This window comes from Nicotiana tomentosiformis, chromosome 5 (genome assembly GCF_000390325.3).
Source record: "Nicotiana tomentosiformis chromosome 5, ASM39032v3, whole genome shotgun sequence".
NCBI classification, from domain to species: domain Eukaryota; kingdom Viridiplantae; phylum Streptophyta; class Magnoliopsida; order Solanales; family Solanaceae; genus Nicotiana; species Nicotiana tomentosiformis.
Window position 1 is genome coordinate 48,072,207 of NC_090816.1, and position 26,247 is coordinate 48,098,453.

The 26,247-nt window shown below is 39.1% G+C and overlaps 1 non-coding gene across 1 annotated transcript; it reads left to right on the plus strand.

Moving 5' to 3' along the window:
* The first annotated feature begins 24,681 nt into the window (after positions 1 to 24,681).
* Positions 24,682 to 24,788, plus strand: LOC117277369 (small nucleolar RNA R71). The gene has a single exon (XR_004507639.1). It is a non-coding gene; the product is annotated as a small nucleolar RNA R71 (small nucleolar RNA).
* The last annotated feature ends 1,459 nt before the right edge of the window (positions 24,789 to 26,247 follow it).

Genomic DNA, 26,247 nt, shown 5'->3' on the forward strand with positions numbered 1-26,247 from the left:
ACTTTGAACATCTATTTTTCTAATAGAAGTTAGGAATCTTGAGCCAATCATACTTGATCTTACGGAAACATTATGGATATCTATTCTAAGAGAGAAAGTTTAGCCAACATACCTCAATTGAGCTTTTCTTAAATTACTACAACGTTCTGGAAATTTTAGCAATCCCAATCTATTTTGATACATAACAAAATTGAACCATAATTAGGAAGATATTCATGGTCTCAGCTCATTTGAGCATTTTATCAAACACTAGGTGCGCAAATTTAACCACAAAGTTCTTCTACAAGATTTCCTTCACTACACAACCCAATCCTTACTTATTTAAGCTCAACAATCTTCCCACAAATCTTATTGGTACATGCATGTATAGATAATACTCTCATACTCAAGAATCATACTCCTAATCAACCATATTCTACCCAAATTCGAAATTGAAAACTAGGGTATGGAACCTTACCTCTTAGATAAAGAACTTGTGGATTTTCCTTGTTAATCTTCCAAGATTTGAACAAGACTTGACGAATAATTAGCCTAGGGTTTCCTCTCTCTCTAAAACACTCTCCCTTCTCTCTAAAACATCAGATTTGTGCTCAAAAATAGCCCAAAGCACGCATTTAACGAAGTAGGGTCGAGTTTTAAAAACCCAAAAATGGAGCTCTGGAACAAGGTCTGTGATCGCATAATTGATATGTTGTCCGCATATTGGCCTCATAATTTGGCCTCCAAAACTGGGCGTGAACTGACCTGTTATGCGGTCATTATGCGGCCCGCAGACTTGTTCTGTGGTCGCATAATACACTGCAGAATTGGTCTGCGATCGCATAATGCGCCGCAAACCTACTCTCCAAAACTCCCATTTCCTGCCTCACTCTGCGACCATTATGCGGTCTGTGGAGTGATTCTGCGACCGCATAGTGGTCGCAGAAATGTCTTCCTTTGCCAAAAAGTTTCCTTTACTTTTCGGTGTATAGTTCAACCCAAAAAGTTCGAGCCGCGGTGAGCTTGCGATCCCCGAAGAATTTCTAAAATCCTTAAATACGTATACCTACTCCAGCACCACGAAACATTGAATTCATTTGCAAAAGTTTATGGGGCTTTACACTTAAATACTTCGAAATTTTTTGGGGTGTTACATTGCTCGAACTCGAAGTGATGTAGCCCATAGGCTTAGTGGTCGAGTGAGTGATTGCTCGAACTCGAAGTAAGGGTAGCCCTTTGGCTTAATAGTCGAGTGAGTGCTTGCTCGAACTCGAAGTGATGTAGCCCGTCGGCTTAGTGGTCGAGTGAGTGATTGCTCGAACTCAAAATAAGAGTATCCCGTAGGCTTAGTAGTCGAGTGAGTGCTTGCTCGAACTCAAAGTGATGTAGCCCGTAGGCTTTATGGCCGAGTAAGTGATTGCTCGAACTCGAAATAAGATTAGCCCTTAGGCTTAATAGTCGAGTGAGTGATTGGTCGAACCCGAAATGATGTAGCCCATAGGCTTAGTGGTCGAGTGAGTGATTGCTCAAACTCGAAATAAGAGTAGCCCGTAGGCTTAGTAGGACTTGATCTCGTTGATGTTTCGGTTGGCAGTCCCCGATTTATGGGAGAATGGTCGGCTCTTAAGCCTGTTTGCATAATAGATCACGAAATAGAGGATGGATTCTGAGATACGAGATATCGGTAAAGAAGAAAATTTCTCTTTATGTCATTATACATGTGTTCATGTTTTGTACCAGGGATCGAGTAAACTACACGAGCATGGTTAGTTTTGACCATTTGGCTCTTAAAATTTTTCCTATCGAAACCCTGTTGTTATGAAGTAATTTCCTTGCATCGAACTTGATAATCAATTTTGATATATATATATGTGCTTGAGGGTAATGCCCCCCAATATTCGAGGTTGATTGTAAAGAGGCCTCAGATACTGTGGAATTATTCTAAGTTAGCAAGATCAATGGTTGCCTCATTAAAAACCTTGCCGAAAAACCCTTTTGGGATAAAATTGGCCTAAGGGAAAAAGAGTTCAACACGTGCTTTCAGGCCTAAGGTTTCGGGTTGAATAATCCATCCCTGTTCCTGGTCGAACTCCTGCAAGGGTTAGTTTCAAAATATAAATGAACATTGGAGGGTCGTACCTTAGCAGTAGTATCGTTTTAGGTGCGACACGTTTCAATTGCTTGGTAGTTATTTGTCGTTTATCACACCGAGCTTGTAGTATCCTTTACCGACGATTTTGAGAACGTGATACGGTCCTTCCCAGTTCGGACCCAATTTTCCTTCATTTGGATTTCGGGTTTTGAGGTGACTTTCCATAGTAATAAGTCCCCGATTTTAAAATGGCGAAGATTGGTTTTTTGATTATGGTATCTTTCGATCTACTATTTTTGGGCGACCAATTAGACGAGAGCTGCTTCTTGTTTTTCGTCCAATATTTCTAGGCTTGTGTTCATCGTCTCGTTATTTGATTCAGCTGTTGCATATCGAAACCTGACGCTAGGTTCTCCGACTTCAATCGGAATAAGAGCTTCAGCGTCGTAAACTAACGAGAACGATGTCGCTCGGGCACTCAATTTTGAGGTTGTGCGCTATGCCCATAGGACTTCAGGTAGTATTTCTCTCAATTTTCCTTTGGCGTTGGTTAATCTTTTCTTAAGATTTTGGATGATGGTTTTGTTGGTCGATGCGGCTTGTCCGTTCCCATTGGGATAATAAGGTGTCGATAGGATCCTTTTGATTTTGTGGTCTTCGAGAAATTTTGTCACTTTGCTTTCGTTGAATTGTATTCCATTATCACATACAATCTCGGATGGCATCCCGAACCGACATATGATTTGGTCCCAAATGAAGTCTATCATCTCCCTTTCTATGACTTTCTTGAAAGCCTGTGCTTCAACCCATTTAGAGAAATAATCAGTCATAATTAAAATAAACTAAGCCTTACTTGGGGCCGATGGGAGGGGGCCGACGATGTCCATTCCCTATTTCATGAAAGGCCAATGAGATAGGACCGAGTGGAGAAGTTCCCCGAGTCGATGAATCATGGGCGCATGTCTTTGGCATTTGTCGCATTTTCGAATGAACTCCCTGGCATCTTTGTCCATATCGATCCAATAATATCCTGCTCTAATTATTTTAAGGACTAATGAATCGGCACCGGAATGATTCCCACAAGTGCCCTCGTGAATCTCACGTAGGATGTAGTCGGTATCTCCTGGTCACAAACATATTGCCAGTGGGCCATCAAACATCCTTATGAACATCGTTCCATCATTGGATAAGGTGAACCGTGCAACTTTCATGTGTAGAGATCTTGATTCCTTTGGATATGATGGGAGTTTCCCATTCTTGAAGTATTCTATATATTTGTTTCTCCAATTCCAAGTTAGACTCGTGGAGTTTATCTCGTCATGACCTTCTTCTAGTACTGATTTCATGAGTTGTACGACAGTCCCCGAGTTGAGATCTTTATCCTCGACAAAAGAACCTAAGTTCGCAAGAGCGCCGGCCTCACTGTTCTGTTCTCGAAGCACATGTTGTAAAGTTCATTCCTTAAACCGATGTAGAGTCGCTTGTAATTTATCCACGTACCTCAGCGTTCGATCTTTTCGGACTTCGAAAGTCCCATTGACTTGAATTACCACAAGGAGCGAATCACATTTGGCCTCCATGACCTCGGCTCCCAAGCTTTTAGCTAGTTTGAGGGCTGCAATCACGGCCTTATATTCGGCCTCATTATTAGTCAATTTTGTAGTTTTAATATACTGTCTAACTACATTACCTGTGGGCGATTTTCGTATGATGCCCAGTCTGGACCCCTTTGCGTTCGAGGCTCCGTCCGTAAAGACGGTCCAGATTCCCGAAGAGGTATCGGATTTTATCAGCAATTCCTTTTCAATTTTGGGTACCAAGGCCAGCGTGAATTCAGCCACAAAGTCCGCTAAGATCTGAGATTTGATAGCGGTTCGAGGTCGATACTCGATGTCATACCCGCCGATCTCTATGGCCCATTTGGCCAATCGACCTGAAAGCTCAGGCTTGTGTAAAATATTTCGTAGAGGATAAGTCGTCACAACATGTATCGGATGACACTGGAAATATGGTTTTAGTTTCCTAGAGGCACTTATTAAAGCAAGCGCTAATTTTTCTAAGTGTGGATATCTAGTTTTGGCCTCACCTAAAGTTCGATTGATATAATAAATAGGGAATTGCGTACCTCATTCTTCTCGAACTAGGACTCCACTTAACGCTATCTCCGAGACAGCTAGATACAGGTAGAGCTGTTTGTCTGCCTTCGGGGTATGGAGTAATAGAGGGCTCGATAAATACCGTTTTAGCTCTTCCAAAGCCTGCTGACACTCCAGAGTCCATGCAAAATTGCTTTTCTTTTTGAGCAGAGAGAAAAATCAGTGGCTACTGTCCGAGGATCTCGAAATGAATCGTCCCAGGGCGGCTATCCATCCTGTTAGCCTTTGCACGACCTTTAAATTATCTACCACTATGATATCCTCGATTGCTTTGATTTTATCAGGGTTAATCTCGATTCCTCGATTCGACACCATGAAGCCAAGAAACTTGCCTGAGAAGACCCCGAAAGCACATTTTTCGGGATTGAGCTTCATATTGTACTCCCTTAGTATGTCAAAAGTTTCCTGCAAATGCTTTAAATGGTCCTCTCTTCGCACGGATTTAACTAACATGTCATCAATATAAGCTTCCATCATTTTTCCTACTTGCTTTTAGAACATTCGATTTACTAGGCGTTGATAAGTTGCACCCGCATTTTTTAGACCGAATGACATCACATTATAATAGTAGGTACCGTACTTAGTGATAAACGCGGTCTTTTCCTAATCCTCTGGGTTCATCTGTATTTGGTTGTACCCGAAATATGCATCGAGTAAACTAAGATTCTCGTGGTCGCCGTGGCATCGATCATTCGATCGATATTAGGTAGAGGAAAAGAATCCTCAGGGCATGCTTTATTCAGGTCTTTATAATCTATACACATTCTAAGCTTGTTCCCCTTTTTAGGGACTACCACCACATTTGCTAGCCATTCGGGGTATTTTACTTTCCGAATGGACCCTATTTTAAGAAGTTTGGTTACCTTATCTTTGATGAAGGCGCGTTTGACCTCGGATTGGGGCCTTCTTTTTTATTTTACCGGGTGGAACTTTGGGTCCAAACTTAGCTTATGAGTGGTGATTCCCGGTGGGATCCCTGTCATGTCAAGATGGGACCAAGCAAAACAGTCTATGTTAGCTATAAGAAATTGAATAAGCTTCTTCCTGAGCTCGGGATCTAACCCCGTGCCCAGGTATACCTTTCATTCGGGCAGATATTCGATTAGTATGACTTGCTCCCGTTCATCGGGGATCACGAAGGATCGAGGGATCCCATGTTCATCATCTTTGTTAGTATTCCGATTCTCTAATGAGGTCGGAGCTGACGTTTGTGATTACTATTTGGTATTCCATTCTTCTTTCAAATCTGATCCTCTTGCCGATGATAATGAGGATATAAGAGTTGCTTCTTCGATGGCAAATATTTCTCTTGCAGCTGACTGTTCTCCGTAAACTATTTTGACTCCCTTCGATGTTGGGAATTTCAGAACCTGGTGGAGGGTCGAAGGTACAACTCTCATATTATGGATCCACTGCCTTCCAAAAAGGGCGTTCTACCTCATATCGCCTTCAATTACGTGAAACTTCATTTCTTGGATGGTGCCGACCACGTTTATTGGCAGAATTATGTCACCTTTGGTAGTTTCACATGCCATATTGAATCCGTTTAGAACCAGGATTGCGGGTACGACCTGGTTCTGCAGGCCGAGCTGCTCTACGACCTTCGATCTAATAATGTTGGCCGAGCTACCTGGATCAATTAACACACGTTTAACTTTAGTTTTATTCATAAGTATAGATATTACCAGTGCGTCGTTGTGAGGTTGCATAACTCCTTCTGCATCTTCATCATTAAAGGTTAGGGTTCCTATGGGTGCGTAATCTTGAGTTCGAGATCGTTTTTCTCTTATAACTGACATCTTAATGCATTTAAGCATCGACCCCTGAGGGGTATCGATCCTACCGATGATCATGTGGATGATGTGTTGTGTCTCTTCTTGTTCGTCCCGTATGTTGAAATCTCTGTCTTTGAAATGAATTTTGGCCCAGGCACTTACAAATTCTTGAAGATGCCCTTTATTGAATAACCAAGCTACCTCCTCTCTTAATTGCCTGCAATCTTCCGTTCTGTGGCCATGAGTGCCATGATATTCGCACATTTGATTGGGATTCCTCTGGGCAGGATCGGTCTGCATAGGTCGAGGCCATTTAGTATCTTTGATGCCTCCGATAGTCGACACAATAGCGGATGCATCGATGCTGAAGTTGTACTCCGATAACCGAGGTGCTTCCCTGGGTCCGGTATGCCTGTCGAACCCATTCTTGTTCATAAGACCCCGAGACCCTTGGCCTCAATCATTTCTTTTTTCACCTTGTACGGGGTTACATGAAGGTTAGCTACCCCTATGATCTCCGTTATATGGCCGATATCGATCCTTGTTTGCCTTTGGTTCTCAGTCGATATCCCTTTTAGTATCGGACCCAGAACCCAACTAGTCATATTCGACCCTTATTTTGGATTAATACCGATTGTGCCCATCGGCCTAAGTAATAGCTGGGTACTCGATCAAGTTATGCTTCAGCCGCCGTGAAGAAATCGAGCTTCATTCATTTAGACCTTGAGTGAAAGCTTGAACAACCCCATCATCTGTGACTGGTGGTAGATCCATTCGTTCCATTTGGAAACGAGATATGAATTCTCTTAGCATCTCGTTATCCTTTTGTCTTACCTTGAATTGGCCCGGCTTCCTGGTTTCGACTTTTATGTCCCTAACATGTGCTTTTACGAAAGAATCTGCAAGTATAGCAAAAGAATCGATAGAGTTAGACGGTAAATTATGCTACCATATCATTGTTCCCTTTGACAGGGTTTCACCGAATTTTTTCAATAATACAAATTCGATCTCATCGTCCTCTAGATCGTTCCCTTTGATGGCACATGTGTAAGAGGAGACATGCTCGTTAGGGTCGATCATTCCATTATAGATAGGAATCTCCGGCATGCAAAACTTCTTTGGGATCGGTTTAGGAGCCGCGCTCGGGGGGAAAGGCTTTTGTATGAATTTTTTGGAATCTAAGCCCTTCAATATCGGTGGTTCCCCCCAGGATCTGATCAACCCTGAAGTTATATGTTTCCACTTTTTTGTCGTTTGCCTCGATCCTCCTTTCTCCTGACTCTATTCATTTTTTCAGTTCTTTGAACATCTTAACAATTTCGGGATTAGTCCCCGATTCTTGCTCATTTAACCTTACTATAGCTAGCCCCATTTTGTGGGTGACTTCTTGGGGTGCACTGGGCTCGAGTATGGTCGGTGACTGGGTTTGGCTCTACAATTGGGCTATTGCTACTTGATGAGCTTGTAACATCTCGAAGATCATATGCGAGCTGATTCTGTTTTCCTCAGCGTTTTGGGTTTTTCGAGCTGCAGACCGAGTTCCACCATGAATGCTGTTTTCAGGGTCAGAACGTTGGTTTGCCTCAATGGACACATGTGAATTGATGTCTATTGGCTCTTCGACCTGAGCTCTGATGGGATCGACGAGTAGCCTACCACCCCCGGGGGTTAAGTTGTTGTTCTCATCTTGAAGGCCAACTTCGTTGTCGATAGGTAGGGCCATTAATTGAGAATTCATCATTTTTAACCTAAAATCAAAGATACTTCCAAGAGCAAGTGTAAAATGGTGTGTTTTGTAGAGATTCGTACCAATCAACCACTGTTATCCTTAGCCCCATGGCGGGCGCCAAACTATTTACCCTAAAAATGGATAGAGTTGAATTTGTACGTAGTTCTAAGGGTATGTGGTATGACTTGACACAAATCATAAAAGTGAGTAGAAATGTTGAATATTGACCGTAAACAATGAAATACAAACAAAGTTGAAAGGAGAATGATTTATGAACAAGATGAATCAATGTATAAAACTCAAATGGATAATCTCTCAGAATGGGAGTGTATTAACTGTATCTGAATTATATTGTATATATTACTGCCTTCAATACTGTTCTCTTACATAAATATAGCCATCCCTTTTATAGTGGAGGGATCCTACTTTAGATATAATTAAAAATACATAGTGGGGAACCCATGATAAATAAGCTTTTCCCTAATTCTCGCCGAGATTCTCTCCCTTAGTGCGGCTGTAACGACTCTTGTCTATGAGCTCGATCTTGATCGGGCTTGATATTGATCGATATCAAAATTTAGAGCTCGATATTGACTCGAGATAGATATTGATTCGGGGCCCGGTATTGATCGGTCTCTGGCTCTTAAGCTCGATAACACTGCTTCGCATCAGAGTTCGATTTGGACTCGAGCTTGGTAATGACTTCGAGCTCGGTATTTGATCGGTCCCTGAAACTCGAAGCTCGGTAACCTGGCTTCAGACCTCATCTCGATATTTTGAAGACGCTCTTTGGTCAGTTGAGTTCCCATCTTGACCAATCGTACGAAGGTCGAAACCAGTTTTGACCGTATACAATATTTTTAGTGCATTACTTACCTTATATTTTGGACTTTAATACTAAACTATACTATATTTGGGCTTACTCGAGTCATTTTATGTGTAGGTACGTTGAAGACGAAATTGAGAGAAAAATAGAGATTTTATGTGTATTTTATACACTACAAGAATGGAGCTATGATTAATTGATTATTGAATATACAAGGATTAAAGTTGAACATTACAAAGGAAATCAAAATAAAGAAAGGAGAACAACTGAAAAGGAATCAAAAGCAAAAAAAAAACGAAAATGACAAAAGAGTTTGAAAAGTTAGGCAGCGAACATTGAATTGAAGCTAAGCAGTTGGGCGACACGAGAACATTTGCTCGCTACAGAGCTGGCGACGCGAGGTCTAGCGTGGGCTGCTTCGCGCGTTCCACGTGGTGACGCGTGGTCTGGGTTCCGAAGTTGTTTTGTCTCCTTTTTTGTTTTGGACTTGGTTATTTCGTCTAGGACTTTTCCCTACATATATAAATAGTCATTAAACACCATTTTTAGGCGAGTTTTGCGACCGGAGGCAAGAATCCACGTGGAGGAACACACACCATTCTTGGAGGAGGCTTGCAATTAGTTTTTCTTCTCTTCTCTTCCTTTAATCTCAGAGTTTATTAGTTCTAGAGTTTTGGGTGCTACATGAACGTTGTAGTTTGAATTGTTCTTATTATTTTGGTTTATTTATTCAATCTTACGCTTAATTATTTGATTGCTTGATCACCAATTGAATACTATCTACGAATCTAGGATTGAACTCTGGAGAGGGAATTCTAGATTGCATATAAGATTGAGTAGAGCAAGATCTTAACTATGAGTGGGGGGCGGATTTGTGGTTAGGATAGGAATATACCTAATTGCCTTGCTTGGTTACTATACAGGAATTATAAATGCGTTCTTATTAATTCTAATTTCATAGGAATATAAGCGTTAGATTAGCTTGAATAGGCGAGTTATACTTCGGGAGAAGGGTACGAGCAATATTAACCGTGTCAACCAATAAACCGGATAAATTAATTAGACGATTTAAGTGAAAAACTCAACGGGATTATTTGCTAACCCATATCTTTAGAATATTCACTCACATTGAATTCGTCTTTAAGCTTGTCGTTATTTTCTTTAATCTCTTATTTTGTTACTCTAGATTAAATTTTAGTTAAATATTCATCTCAATCTTGTACTATTTGTCCTAAGTGTTGTTATCCTACTCCAATCCCTTCTTATGTTGATTCTAATAATTCTTGTGAGTCTGATAGGAGTAACGAATTGGATGATGTGGAACATAATGTTCGCATTATTGATATGCACATGAAATTATTAGAGGAATATGGAGGTTTCCGTGAGAAAATTACAAATGGGATTCAACACTTTATAGAAGGAGGAGCTGAACTGGGACAAGAGATCGACCAATTTGGCAGTTCTATTCGCGACTTGGAGGCTTAATTGAGTGCAAAGGTTGACGCGTGTAACGCCCAATAATTTAGTGATGAGTTGTGTGAAGTTGAACAAGATCTTCTAGGCCAAATTGAGGAGCTAAAACGAGAATACCAATTATTAGACCATATTCTTGTGGATGATGTTGAGGTTGAGGAAGTATATATTATTGAGGATGTCAAAAATAATACAGTTTTGGAGTTGGGGCGTGTTGGTCCTCATTCTAATCATTTTTCTATATTATGTTTGGATGGATACATGGAGATCGAGCCTTTGGAGAGATGTATAGATGAAGAACAAGACCCTTATATTCTAAAATTTGCCATACCAAGGAGACAAAACGACATCCCTCACTTAAAGGCCAAGAAGTGCAAGATGCGATATCTATTGCTTAGTTCCTTTATTTTTATACCACCACCCCATGAACGTGACAGAAAAATTGATGCAAAATTAGGGACACAATTCATATCCTCAAAGTGGAAGGAAAAGTGGTGAAAGTGATGGCGTCGTGCCGCGACGTTAAATCAAGCACTTGTTAGGAGGTAACTCAATTCTATTTTTTTTTCCTTTTTATTTTTGTTTATTTTTTATTTTGTTATTTTTTATAGTATTATTTTTGTGTTTGTAGGAGTAAGAGCATAGAGTTAAAGCCAATAGGCGAGTGCAAAAGTGAGCAGGTGGTTGAAACTAAGTGTGAGGTACTCACACAAAGAATCATAACTGTGAGAAGTCTAAGTATCCCGTGAGCTGCTAATTCTTCTGGCTTTGGCCTACCAGGGAGTCTCTTTTACCTTCTTGTTATTTATAGTGTGCATTGAGGACATTGAACAATTTTAAGTGTGGGGTGGAGGAGATTATCTGGGTGATTTTCTGTGCTATCTTAGCTTAGTTGTAGTGGAGTGTAGTAGTTTTTGTTTAAAAAAAAAAGTAAAAAGATTGGACTTCTCCCGACGATGGATCTCATTCGATAGGTTTCTTGAGGGATTTACATCTAAAGAAAAAAAGACAAAAAAGATTTTCTTTTGTTAGGTAGTGTAATAATTCCCCCTTGGTTTTTCTTTGTGCCGCGGTTCTTTTCCAAGGGTTTTGTTTGAACCGGGTGTAGGTAGTTTTATTTTCTTTTTTTAGGAGTAGGAGCCACTGTGAGATGAATTGAATTGAAGCAATATCTCTTGACTTTGTTATGCCTTGAGAATAGTGAGTACTTTGGTTGTGACGCTTAGGCTCAGTTTTTGACTCTTGTATAAGTACCTTAATTCGTGAGATCTTAACTTTGCTTAACTGTTTTGACTAGAGTGTCTTGATGAGTCCAATACTGAGTGAGTTATATTCCATGTGTGTGTGAGAGGTTTGTGTGTTATTCTGTGCATTGCATTTGATGTCTAGAACTTACCCCGTGTGTTTGCAAAGCGAAATAGTAGCGTTGTTTAGTCTTGGAAGTGATACAGGCATTTTTTTCTTGATCCAGATATATATAGTTTACCCGCCTAATTGTTATGTATCATAGTTAACCCCTTTGAGCCTGTAATCCTGTTTCTTTATTAACCACATTACAAGCCTTATCCATTCGTTTGAATAAACCGTCTATTTGAACCTTTTCACCTCGCATGAGCACTTGAATTGTTATAAACTTTGCAAAAGTTAAAGTGTGGGGTGGTTGGTTTGGCTTTTGAGTTGAACTAATGAAATAAGGAGAAAGGTCAACTATTTTGAAAAAAAAAAAGCCACTTGAGTTGAAAAAGAAAGAAAGGAAAAAAAAAATACTTAAATTGATGTGAAAAATATTCCTTGATAGTGGTGACTCGTGATGTAATTGTGCTTAAAGAAGTATGGAGTTAATATATATTGATGCGAAGGTAGAGTTATGGTTTGACATAAGTGTGGGGTTTAAATGTTAAAGTGTATGTATTAAAGTGCTTAGGGAGGTGTAGTCACTCTTATATCCAAATGTATCCTACCCGACCTGCAGCCTACATTACAACCAAATAAAGTCCTAATTGATCCTTGACTGAATGAGCTCGATTAGTAGAGTAGTGCACTACGGCATGCCTATGGCGCATCTTTTGTGGCATATGAATGTTATTTCTGAGAGTGAGTGAATTCTTTCTAGCTTGAGTTACTAATTGTTCTTCAATTTTATTGTGTGTGGAACTACTCTCTTTTGTTGTGTGAGGGCACTTGATTCATGAAGGAAAGGTAATATCATTGACCTCTATGTTAGAGTAAGTGAGTGAGTTGTGAATAATGCATGGTACTTACGAGTCAAATCTTTAGGTGAAGATGTTACACCCTTGTGCTTAGTCTATTTTAAGGATTCTTTGTGTGATGCGTTAGGAAAATTGTTTTAAAATATCGTGTCTATATAAAGTATAGTTTGATTGATCGAGGATAAGCAACGTTTAAGTGTAGGGTGGTGATGTTTGGCTATAATTATATATTTTTAGTGCATTACATACCTTACATTTTGGGGCTTTAATGCTAAACTATACTATATTTGGGCTTAATTCAGTTATTTAATGTGTAGGTACGTTGAAGATGAAATTGGGAGCAAAGTAGAGATTTTATGTGTATTTTATATACTACAAGAATGGAGCTATGATTAATTGATTATTGAATATACAAGGATTAAAGTTGAACATTACAAAGGAAATAAAAATAAAGAAAGGAGAACAACTGAAAAGGAATCAAAAGCAAAAAAAACGAGAATGACAAAAGAGTTTGAAAAGTTAGGCAGCCAACATTGAATTGAAGCTAAGCAGTTGGGCGACGCGAGAACAGGCGACGCGAGGTCCAGCGCGGGCTGCTTCTCACGTTCCATGTGGCGATGCGTGGTTCGGGTTTTGAAGTTGTTTTGTCTCCTTTTTGGGTTTGGACTTGGTTATTTTGTCTAGGTCCTTTCCCTAAACATATATATGGTCATTAAACACCATTTTTAGGCGAGTTTTGCGACCGGAGGCAAGAATTCACGTGGAGGAACACACACCATGCTTGGAGGAGGCTTGTAATTAGTTTTTCTTCTCTTCTCTTCCTTTAATCTCAGAGTTTATTAGTTCTAGAGTTTTGGGTGCTACATGAACATTGTAGTTTGAAGCTTGAATTGTTCTTATTATTTTGGTTTATTTATTCAATCTTGCGCTTAATTATTTGATTGCTTGATCACCAATTGAATACTATCTACGAATCTAGGATTGAACTCTGGAGAGGCAATTCTAGATTGCATATAAGATAGAGCAGAGCAAGATCTTAACTCTGAGTGAGCGGCGGATTTGCGGTAAGGATAGGAATATACCTAATCGCCTTGCTTGGTTACTATACAGGAATTATAAATGCGTTCTTGTTAATTCTAATTTCATAAGAATATAGGCGTTAGATTAGCTTGAATAGGCGAGTTGTACTCCGGGAGAAGGCTACGAGCAATATTAACTGTGTCAACCAATAAACCAGATAAATTAATTAGACGAATTAAGTGAAAAACTCAGCGGGATTGTTAGCTAACCCATAGCTCTAGAATATTCACTCACATTGAATTCGTCTTTAAGCTTGTCGTTATTTTCTTTAATCTCTTAATTTGTTACTCTAGATTAAAGTTTTTAGTTAAATATTCATACTTTACGATTCGCTTGAATAGATTAATTGTTTGTTTTAATTTAGTTGATAGTTAATCACAAGTCCCCGTGGGTACGATATCTGGACTTACAATTCTGTATTACTTGTCGATCACGTATATTTGCATGTGCGTTTGGGAGCAACATCTACCAATAGTCGTAATGGAATCTAATCCAATGGCTAAGTAAACCAATAATCGTAATCAACTTAAGGCAAGGCAAAAGAAAATAATCCGCTAACATAATATAGATAAAGCATAAGTACTTCTCAATACAACAATACTAAATGTGGAAGAATCCAACAACTCTCAAAATATGGTGGTACGAGATCATGAGCTACTAGATAGAATATGACTGGGTCTCAAAATATAACAACATTGTTTGAATCAAACAACAGTAAAATGGATAAGAAGGGGAATCCATAAGCTGCGAAGCCAGAATGACAGCTCACCACGAAGTCTTCAAAAAACCTCTACGCGCCCTCTTGAATGTTGCTTGGTCCAGTTCCAAGATCTGCGCAAAAATATGCAAAAGTGTTGTATGAGTACAAAAATAACATATACTCAGTAAGCATCGAGTCTAGTCTCGAGAAGTAGTGGCGAGATTTTGGCAAAAGCGTTATACTTACCTTTTCAATCTGAACGGTTCATAATAGCATGAAATCACTTTAAATAACTAGGAATAATAGATACAACTTTGAAGTGCAAAATCAGAGATAATATAAGCATGCTTCTCAAATAAGATAACCAAAAATACAATTTTTAAATTCGCGTATAAAGATGATATGCACCAAGTAACACCTATATGTATGCTTCTATACGAGTCTCAAATGATTTTACATGCTCAAGACTCAATAATAACCATAATCCAGCACATCCCATCTGCTCCAACATGATCCAACACGTTCCACATGCTCAACACAATACGCGTATCACCTACGCTCATATGGCCCAATGTAACATGGGTAGCCACAAAATCCGGAGGGTAGATCTATATCCAAATGCTGCACGGAACTCCTATGTGCCATGTCATAGCAATATCACAATAATCGCATGAAAATAACTATCGTTTCATAACAATATAAATCTACTTCAAATGCCCAATTGTGCCATTACCATACAATCCGTATCAATATCTCCATCTCTAAGGATGTATGCATAAGTTCGAGAAACAACCGATAAAATACTCAAGGAAAAAATAAATAAAGATGCATATTCATGCTCATGATATAATGTATGACTACGGTGAAGTCAAGTATATCAACAAATCTCAAGAATACCCCATCATGCCCAAATAAGATGTCATAAGCTAAGACATGATTTCTAGCACGAATAAATAGGCTCTTGTATTCATACAACCAAATAAAAAATATGTCAAGAAGAACAAACAACCAAATATAGAAAATTCCCTCTTAACAAGGTTATATAAGAGACTTACCTCCTCCCAGAACCGCTTTAATCCTCAAAACCGATTTGCCTTTGAAATTCTCCCCCAAATGACCCAAATCTAAACATACAATACTTAATAGCGTCAAATAAAGTCATTAAAACTAATTCCAAACAATAAAGTTTCAATCTTTATTTAAATATAAAAAAGTCAACAAAAGTTAAACCGAGATAACATAGTCAAATTGAAGTTCAAGGTCAAATCCCGTTGACCTATAACCCCGAGAGTCCAAATATGTGATTAGTCTTCTAATCTGAGTCTAAATCGATATTCAAATCCTCAAAATACTTTTTTATGTTGTAGACAATAAAATCTCAAATTTTACTATTAAATTCCATGTGTTAGGTGTAGAAATAAATGGAAAATCAAGATATTGTCACGATCCGATTGGTCGTTTTAGGCATTTGTGTAATGACCCGCCCAATTATTTTGAATATTTTAGCTTTGATCCCCTATTTTTTGCCTCCTCTATATTATATTATGGTTATGTGACTTACTGGAGTGTTTGATTTTGGTTTTGGGTGAGTTTCAAAGTGAAATAGGACACATAGTCACTAAGTTGGAGGCTTAAGTTGAAAGGGTTGATCGTAGGTTGACTTTTGTGAAGACGACTCCGGAATGGAGTTTTGATGGTTCCAATAGCTCCGTATGGTGATTTTTGACTTAGGAGCATGTCCGGATATTGATTTGGAGGTCCGTAGGTCGTTTCGGCTTGAATTGACGAAAGTTAGAAAATTGAAGGTTTGGAAGGTTGAGAAGTTTGACTGGGAGTTGACTTTATTGATATCGGGGTCGGATTCCGAATTCGGAAGTTAGAATAGGTCCGTCATGCCATTTATGACTTATGTGCAAAATTTGAAGCCAATTGGAGTTATTTTGGTATGAATCGACATTAGTTTTGGAAGTTAGAAGTTCATAAGCTTATTAGGTTTGAATCAATGTGCGATTCATAGTTTTAGTATTGTTTGATGTGATTTGATGCTTCAATCCTGTTCGTATAATATTTTAGGACTTGTTGGTATGTTTGGTTGAGGTCCCGGGGGCCTCGGATATGATTCGGATCATGTTCGACGAATTTTGAACTTGGAAGGACTGCTGATTTTTCTGTGCTGGTTTCCTTATATGCGATTACGAAGAGTGTTGCAGGTAGCTGGGAAAATTTGTGCTATGCATTCGCGAATAGATTTCTTTGATCGCGAAGCTTTGGGAGTCAGCGAATCGCGAACGTGTGAGCTGGGACGCGTTCGGCAAGAAGAAATGAGGAGACTGGAGTTCACACGATTTGTTCTTCGTGATCGCATGAGGTGGTTCGCGATCGTGTAGGTCGGGGTGTATATGTATAGCGTTTGCGACTGTTGGTTCGTGTTCGCGAAGAGTACTTTAAGGGCGTCTTGATTTTGTTCTTCGCGATCCCGAGGGACTTTCTGCGATCGGGAAGAGGAACTCCTGTGCAGAATATAAGTTTTCAAAAACGAGGGTTAAAATAAAATATCATAATTGGACTTTGGGAGCTCGGATTGAGGCGATTCTTGGAGGGACTTTCAAGGAATTGATTGGGGTAAATGATTCTAACTCGGATTTGGTTAATATACATGAATATATCATTATTTTTATCATTTAATTAGTATTTTGCTTGGAAAAAATTGGGAAAAATTATGAGAACTTCTTAGGCTAAAGTTTGGGGATTTGAAAGGTTATTTGATATTCGATTTGAGTAATTCTTCTATGGTTAGACTCGTTATTGAATGGGTGTTCGGATTTTGTAATTTTTGTCAGGTTCCGAAATGCGGTCCCGGGTTGACGTTTTGAGTTGACTTTTTGTTTCTTTGTAAAGATCATAACTTTATTTTTCGAAATAGTTTCCAATAGTTTATATTTATGGTATGAAGTAATTTTGGTTAGATTCGAACCGTTTAGAGTTGGATAATCAAGGAAAGGGCTTACTAGTGGATTGAGTATCATGTTTTGAGGTAAGTGTCTTGCCTAACCTTGTGTGGGTGGGAATTACCCCTTAGGATTGGTATTGTTTTGTGATAATTGTGATGTGTGGAAGCCGTGTATGCAAGGTGACGAGTTTGTACACGGGCTAAATGTGGAAGTTGACCATTTTTAGCTATGTAAATTTCTTTCATGCCTTAATAGAGTTATCTTAACATGTTATATTCATCATCATTAGCCTATCTTCATATTCTCTACTTGTTTTATCTCCTACTTGTTAATTGCCTTTTTATGTTTAGTTGATGTATCGTTTCTTCTATTCCTTATTCATTAATTAACCGTCGAGTTCTTTATTTGAAGTTGTTATTTGTGGAATATCTTGTTGTTGAAATTGGTATTGAGTTATAAAGGCTGTGATTTACATTAAGACAAAGTTGTAAGGTTGTGAAATACTATTCTTGTTGAGTCATTCGCTTTCGGTTGTTCTTGTGAGACTCTTGTGCATATTGTGGTTGAGCCATGGGCTATTTGTTGTGAAAACACTATTGCTATTGGTTTCTTGGCAAGTTGTGATATTGGGCACTTAAGGTGTGATTTGTGTTATGTTGTGATATTGATACGCATGTGGTGGTATAAGGTTTTGGGGTTGAAACGCATACAGTGAGATAAGGTGGGGTTGATACACGTGTTTCTAGTAGGGGAACTACTTGAAGCCATGCGGTGTGATAAGGTGGGCTAAAACGCGGGACGCTATGATTTTCAAAAACTAAATGCAAGTCTCTCGCGGTGATATAAGGAAAGATTGTGAATTATTTTTGTGATTTGAGACTACGAGGCGGTACCTCGGTGGTGTCTCTTGTTGATGCTTTTATATTACTTCACTTGTGTTTTGGTTGCTTTGTTTCCTTGGCATAACATTCCTTGTTTTCTTCCGTGATGCATTATTTGCCTTAGTTCAGTGTAGCCAATCTTGGTATATTTCTTACTTTTTTCATTTGCATTGTTATTATTATTACACTGTTAATTACTCGTTTAGTTTCTTATTTATTCCTATAGGGCCTTGACCTAACCTCGTCACTACTCTACCGAAGTTAGGCTTGGCACTTAATGGTACAATTATGGTATATTCATACTAAACTTCTGTACATCTTTTTGTGTTGATCCAGGTACCTCCTACCAGTATAGGAATTAGTGAGACGAGCTCAACTTCGGAGACTTCAAGGTATACCTGCCGGCATCCGCTGGCCTCAGAGTCTCCCTCTATCTAGTCTACTTCATTTTCTTTCCTATTTTAGACACTTTGTTGCATAGGGATGATCAGTACTTATCGTAGAGCATGTTACTTGTTATCACCAGGTTTTCGAAAGTTTGTATATGCTGAGTTGCAGAGTTTTTTTTATAATAGCTATTGAGTATTTGGGAGTTTATTCATTATTTTAGTTATATTCCGCATGTATGTTAGGCTTACCTAGTCTTAGAGACTAGGTGCCATCACGACATCTTACAGAGGGAAATTTGGGTCGTGACAAGTTGGTATCAGAGCTCTAGGTTCATAGGTGTTATGAGTCACAAGTAGGTTTTGTAGAGTCTTGCGGATCGGTATGGAGACGTCTGTACTTATCTTCGGGAGGCTATGAACCTGTTAGGAAAAGTTTCATTTCTTTGACTCCTTATCGTGCGAATTTGTTAACTTCGGAATTCTAAATCTCTGTCTTTCTATTCTATCACAGATGGTGAGGACACACACAACTAGATTTGATGTTTAGACACTCGCACCCCCTGCTAGAGCCGCGAGAGGCCAGGGTCGCGAGAGAATTCAAAGACGGGAACGTGGTGCATCCAGAGCACCTGCTCGAGCTACTACAGAGGATCCACCAGTAGCTCCAAGTGGGGGGCGGGGGGGGAAGGCACATGAAATGCCTGTTACTACCCCTGCACTTTAGAAAACCCTCGCCCAGGTTTTGAGCATGTTTGGCACACTAATTCCGGAAGGGTTGATTCCACTTGCTCCTGCCACATCCCCGGCTGGGGGGGGGAGTACAGATGTCGCGCCCCTTTTTTTTTTCTGGGGACGCTGCATTTCATGTGTGCAGGTTCAGACAGACAGACGGGTATACCTCCTCATTAAGTGTTGCCCGAGTTCAGCTTGATCGGTAAGCTCCATGCCTTTTGGAGTTGCCGAGTCTAGAGCTTTATGTACATATTGTGTATAAATGTATATATGTTATGAGTAGGTCAGGAAGCTGTTCTGATCACAGTATATCCACCAGTAGAGGCTTGTAGACATATCCTGTCAGTTAGTGCAGCATGTTAGGCTTGTAGGCCTTGTATGGATATTTGGTTGGTTTGTCAGCTGTAGTAATTATGACGACCTTGTCGGCCCAGTTTTATATTGATATTTATTCAGCATTCGCAGTTGTCTTGCAATGTGGCCCATGGCCAAAGTATGACATCATATGATCAGAGTCCCTTAGTCACAAGTTGGTACGCAAGGATAGGTGAGGCACCGAGTGCCGGTCTCGCCCCCTGGTTCGGGGCGTGACAACAAACTCCTGTAGCCTATACCCCAGATCAGTAGGTCCAGGTTGACAAGGTCCCAGAGGTCATACCAGATTATCCGGTTGTCCCTGTTTAGCCCGAGGTTAGGGAAGCAACATCTGAGGAGGAGCAGATCAGGCTCGAGAGGTACAAGAAGTACCATCCTCCTATATTCAGCGGCCTAGCTATACAGGACGCACATGGTTTTCTTGAGGTGTGCCACCGTATCCTCCATACTATGGGTATTGCGGAGTCGAGTGGGGTTGCTTTCACTATATTACAGCTAAAGGGAGCGGCTTATCAATGGTGTCAAGCGTATGAGTTGGGTAGCTGACGAGCACTAAACTCACACTTAAATTATGCTTGCTAGTCAAAAATAGTCTAGTATAATATCATATCCACAAGGATTGGAGTTAAATAGTATTTTCGTAGTTTCTACCTTGATTGCTATCTAGGAGAATCAACAATCGAGATTTATATGTTTAATAACTATAATTAACTAAGATTCTAAAACTATTGACTACTTACTATTGAAATAAGGAATAAGCAAAGAAGGTTATCAATGAGAGAAGATATGGCTTTGATATGATAGGTGCAAGATAATTTTTCGGGATTTAACTCTAGATAATTCACTTCTAATATTCAAGTGAGACTCTCGAATTCACTCAATTATTAGTTCAAACGTTTAGTAGAAACTCCTCTCTCGATTAAGTCTCAACCTTACAAGATGAACCAATTTAAGCCCTATGAAGATATGCAAGAAATCGTAGTGGATTGGTCTTTAGGAGAACCTCTTTTGATTATCCTCATAACTAGGTTAAACCAATAATTCAACCAGCCTCTTTCGATTACTTAGAAGAATCTATGAATTCAACTAATAATATAATGCAAAGATATCAAAAGTTATGCCTCTCTCGATTACATGAACAACTGAATATAAAATACAACCATTAAATCATCCAAAAATGATTCAATACATTAAGCTAGAGTTATAATCCACAAACAATTATCAATACACAAAATCCATCAAACCCTAAAGGAACTTACTCCATAGATATGGAGAAATTCATCACAAATAAAATTAAAGTATAGGAAAACATAAATTCAATCCAAACTCGAGTCTTGAGTGAGGAAACAATGATGAAATCCTTGTGCTTTTGCTCCCCCAACTCCTACTTAGATTCCTTAGGTCTAAAATGTGCCAAAAGTCCAGAAAATAACATTTTTTCATGTATTTATGCCAAGTAGGGTCGGGCCCAGACGAAATTACCTTCTCCTAGCCGAAATAGGAAAATTACTTTGTAAATATCGCAGAGGTGCGCCGCACCATGCGGGGCGTTAGTGGGGAAATCCAGAGAGTTGGTTCTGACAGGCAGTAGATAAATGCACAAGCACGGCATCCCATGCGCCGCGACAGTGGGGATTTCTCAGAGTATGGAATTTTCTTGCATTTTGATGTCCAAACTTGGTCCTTGACCCCCGAACACGATCCCGTCTTAATCCCTTGGGTTTTTACTCAGATTTCATAGCTCCAAATCACTTGAATTCATTCCATAACATCTACATAGCTCAAAATCACCCTTACAAGGCATAAAACACACAATAAGTGCAAAACACTATCAATTAAACTCAAAACGAATAAAGTGCAGTAAGTTAGAGTGCATTAAGCGACTAAAATACGAGATTATAGCCTGCCATCAACACCCCACACTTAAACCATTGCTCGTCCTCGAGCAATCAAACTACCCTTCATATAGACACGACCTTTTTAAAAACTCTCCTAACTCATCACACCAGGAATATTTAAAACAGATTAAGTACAATACCGTAACATCCTTGCCGCAAGATTTGACTCACCAGCACCACCATTATTTATAACCCGCTCACTTACTCTAACATAGAGGTCAACGACATTACCTTTCCTTCGTGAATCAAGTGCCCTCACACAACAATAGAGAGTAGTTCCACACACAATAGACCTTAAGAACATTTAGGACCTCAAGATAGAAAGAATTCTCTCTCTCTCAGAAACAACATTCATATGCCACAAAAGACGTACCATAGGCTTTCTCGTAGTGTACTACTCTACTAATTGAGCTCATTCAGTCAAGGATCAAGTAGGACTTTAATTGGTTGTAATGTAGGCTACGGGATGGGTAGGATACATTTAGATATAAGAGTGACTACACCTCCCTAAGCACTTTTAATACATACATTTCATTGTTCAAAACCCACATTTATGTCAAACCTTAACTCCACCTTCACATCAATATCCATTAACTCCCAACTCCTTTAAGCACAATTACATCAAGAGTCACCACTATCAAAGCATAATTTTCACAATCATATACTTATTTTTTTCTTTCTTTTTCAATTCTAGTGGCTCTTACTTTTTCAATACAATGCACCTTTCTCCTTATTTCATTAGTTCCACTCAAAAGCCAAACCAACCACCCCACACTTCAATTCTTATAAAGTTCATAACAAATTCAAGTGCTCACGAGAGGTAAAAGGTTCAAATAAATGGTCAATTCAAACAAATGGGTAAGGCTTGTAATATGGTTGCCAAAAAAAGAGGATTACAGGCTTAAAGGGGTTAACTAAAACACATAACAATCAGGTGGGTAAAAGTATATAACTGGCTCAACAAAGAAATGCCTATATCACTTCCAAGACTGAAGAAAACTTCTACTTCGCTTTGCAAACACACGGGGTAAGTTCTAGACATCAAATATAATTCACAGAATACACAAAACCTCCCACACACATGGCACATAACTCACTCAGGATTGGACTATCAAGACACTCTAGTCAAAGCAGTTAAGCAAAGTAAAAATTATACAATTTAAGGTACTTATACAAGAGTCAAAAACTGAGCCTAATCGCCACAACTAAAGCACTTACTATTCTCAAGGCATAATAAAGTCAAGAGATATTTCCTTCAATTTAAATCATAGGACAAGGTTTCCTACTCCTAACAAAAATAAAAACTAACTACACCCAGTTCAAACAAAACCCTTGGAAAAGAACCGCGGCACAAAGAAAAACCAAGGGAAACTTATAACACTACATACAAAAGAAAATCTTTTTGTCTTTTCCTTTCTACTTTAATCCCCACGAAACCCGTCGAATGATATCCATCGTCGGGAAAAATCAAAATATTTTCAATTTTTATGGTTTTTGTTTTTCAATATCTAACTACTACAACTAACAAAAAGAAACATATATACAAATATACATACAAATATCCCCCCACCCCACACATTAAGTTGTGTCATATCCCCAAGACACACAATTAAAAAGCATAAGGTAAAGGAAACTTCTCTGAATATCTAGTCGGGGTCTGAGTCAAAGTCGGGCTCCATTCCTCGCCTTCGAAATAATGCGCACATCCAGGCAGACAATTTCTTCTCAGGCTTCTTGGTACACCCCACACTTTTCTTTCTCACTCAATGCAACCTTCCCTTTTGAGCCCTTCACTTTTCATTCAACACTTGTAGCTAGTTTTTCCATTTGTGCCCCCTTTTCTACATTCATATCAAAAGTCACCGTCTCCTCGCCCACTCTATGCATGAGTTTCCTCTCATGTATATCTATTATAGCTCTACCCGTCATTAAGAATGGTCTTCCTAGGATGAGGGGGACCTCCTTGGTTTCCTTCATATTCAACACTATAAAATCCACAGGAAATACAAACTTATCCACCCGAACTAACACATCTTCCACTATCCTCATGGGTATTAAAGTCATTTAGTCTGCCAGCTGCAAAGATATTGGCACCAACCTTATCTCTCTAATCTCCTTCTCCAGTTTCCTGTAAATAGATAGAGGCACTAAATTAATTGAGGTACCAGAATCATATAAAGACTTATCAAAATTTATAGTCCCCAATGAGCAAGGTATTGTAAAACTCCCTGGATCTCCACACTTTTGTGGGAGTTTATTTTGTAATATAGCATTTCAATGCTCTATAAGCTTGACCACTGAGGTCTCCTCTATTTTCCTCTTCTTTGTCAGGATCTCCTTTGTAAATTTTGCATAAGCAGGCATTTGTGAGAGCACTTCTGTGAATGGTAAGTTCACATGAACCTGTTTTAGCACATCCAAAAATCTCCCAAACTGCTTGTCCAGCTTTTCTCTATATAGCTTTTGAGGGAAAGGTAAAGCAGGCATATGTCTGCTCTCCTCATGTTCCTCCTTTTTGCTTTTTCTTCCTTTTTCTTCTTCTCAGTTTTCATTGGGCCTTTTTTCTTCTTGTCATCATCACTTTTTAGCTACTTCCTACTTTCATTTGCAATTATCGGACCATTTTGGATTGGGGTGGGATCTTTCAACACTTGCCCACTTCTCAAGGTCACATCATTCATTATTTCTTTGGGATTTCTCTCAGTATCAGCAGGAGAGTTCCCGGAATCCTCTCAGACAATATAGTGGCTAGCTTTCCTACCTGTCTTTCCAAGTTTTGAAAACCAATGCCTATTTCTTTTATAGCTACTCCATGTTCCCGTATAGCTGCACTATGAGTTTCAATCCTCTCATCAGTTTTCAGAATGAAGGACATCATGAGATCTTCTATGCCAGACTGAATGGGTTGTTGAGGCTGAAATTGCTGCCTCTATTGATTTTGGAATGCTGAAGCTCCTTGTACCTGGGGTCTAGAGTAATTTTGTTGCCATGCATTCGCGGTACCCCCCAGGTGAACTCCACGAACAACCGGGGTGCCCTTGACCCATTGCATTAAAATTGTAGTTTCCCACAATATTTATTTCCTCAGTTGAGGTTTGACACTCATGAGTAGGGTGTCCTATTACACATATATCACAAACAGCATGAGGCTCACTCTGTATCAACACTAAGTTCAGCTTCCTTATCTATTTGGCCATAGTATCAAGCTGTGCCTGCACAGATGTGTTAGCATCAACCTGGTGAACACCAGTTGATCTTCTTCTTTTAGCACTCTCAGAGGGCCATTGATTTGCATCTTCAGATAACTCGTCAAGAATTGTGATTATCTCCTCTGGAGTCTTCTTCATCAATAGACCTCCAGCTGGATTGCTCAATGTTCTACGTGAGACCGGTGTCAATCTATCCCAAAAGTCTTAGAGTTGCATCCAGATTTCAATTCCGCTATGTTGACACTTTCTAACAATCTCCTAAAACCTCTCCCATGCTTCAAAAACAGTTTCATTCTCTTTCTCACAGAAGTTATGGATTTCTCTTCTAAACTTGACCGTTTTAGATGAGGAGAAATATTTATCAAGAAATTTTATAGTCATCTCCTCCCAAGTTCTATTTGATCCCGTGGGGAAGCTCCGAAGCCACTGCTTGGTATCATCTTTGGGTGTGATGGGGAATGCCCTTAAGTACACTGTATCTTGGGGGACACCGTTATATTGAAAGGTGTTCATAATCTCCTCGAAGTCCATTAGATGTATGTTTGGATCTTCGTTTGGTTTCCTTCTGAAGACACAACAATTCTGAAGAGTTTGAAGCAACCCTTGCTTCAATTCAAAGCTTTTTGCTACCATTGGAGGTGGTCTCACACTTGATAATCCTTGATTGTATACCGGTTTAGAATAATTTCCAAGTGGTCTCCCAGGCGTGGGAGCTATATTTTCGAATTGGTATGCACCATAAAGTTGATTTTGAGCAATTCTATGACCCTTCTCTTCTTCGTAGATAATTTGTGCATCTTTGATAGCTGCTTCCTCAACATCTCGTGCAGCTTGTTCTCTTCGTTGGACTACTTCTCTCGCAGCCAAATCTACATTATCATCACTGATTCCAGCCATATCTTTGGTTGAAGATTGCCCAACCTTTTCTGATGTCTCGGTGAGACTTATTTCCTTCCTCAACTGCCGTATTTGTTTTTCAATATCAGGTTCATATGGTAGCACTTCCTTCGCAGAAGTTCGAGTTATGCACCAATCTAACCTGTAACCTGCGCACAGTCAAAGAACACCAAACATAAAAAGAGAAAAAAAAGAAAAATTCCTGAATTATCACTACAAACTATTTCAAACACTATTAATTGCCAATCCCCAGCAACGGCACCAAAGTTTGACCAGCGCAAAACTCACACTTAAATTATGCTCGATAGTCAAAGATAGTATAGTATTATATCGTATCCACATGGATTAGAGTTAAAAAATATTTTTGTAGTTTCTAGCTTGACTGCTATCCAGGAGAATCAATAATCTAGATTTATATGATTAGTAACTAAATTAACTAAGAGTCTAAAGCTATTGACTAATGGAAGAAGATAGGGTTTTGATATGATAGGTGCAAGATAATTGTTCGGGATCTAAATCTAGATAATTCACTTCTATTGTTCAAGTGAGTCTCTCGAATTCACTCAATTATTAGTTCAAACGTTTAGTAGAAACTCCTCTCTCGATTAAGTCTCAACCTCAAAAGATGAACCAATTTAAGCCATGTGAAGATATGCAAGAATTCGTAGTGGATTGGTCTTTAGGAGAACCTCTTTCTATTATCCTCCTAACTAGGTTTAATTAATGATTCAACTAGTCTCTTTCGATTACTTAGAAGAATCTATGAACTCAACCAACAATATAATGCAAAAATATCAAAATTTATGCCTCTCTCGATTACATGAACAACTAAATATAAATGCAATAATTAAATCATCCAAAAATGATTCAATACATAAAACTAGAGTTATAATCC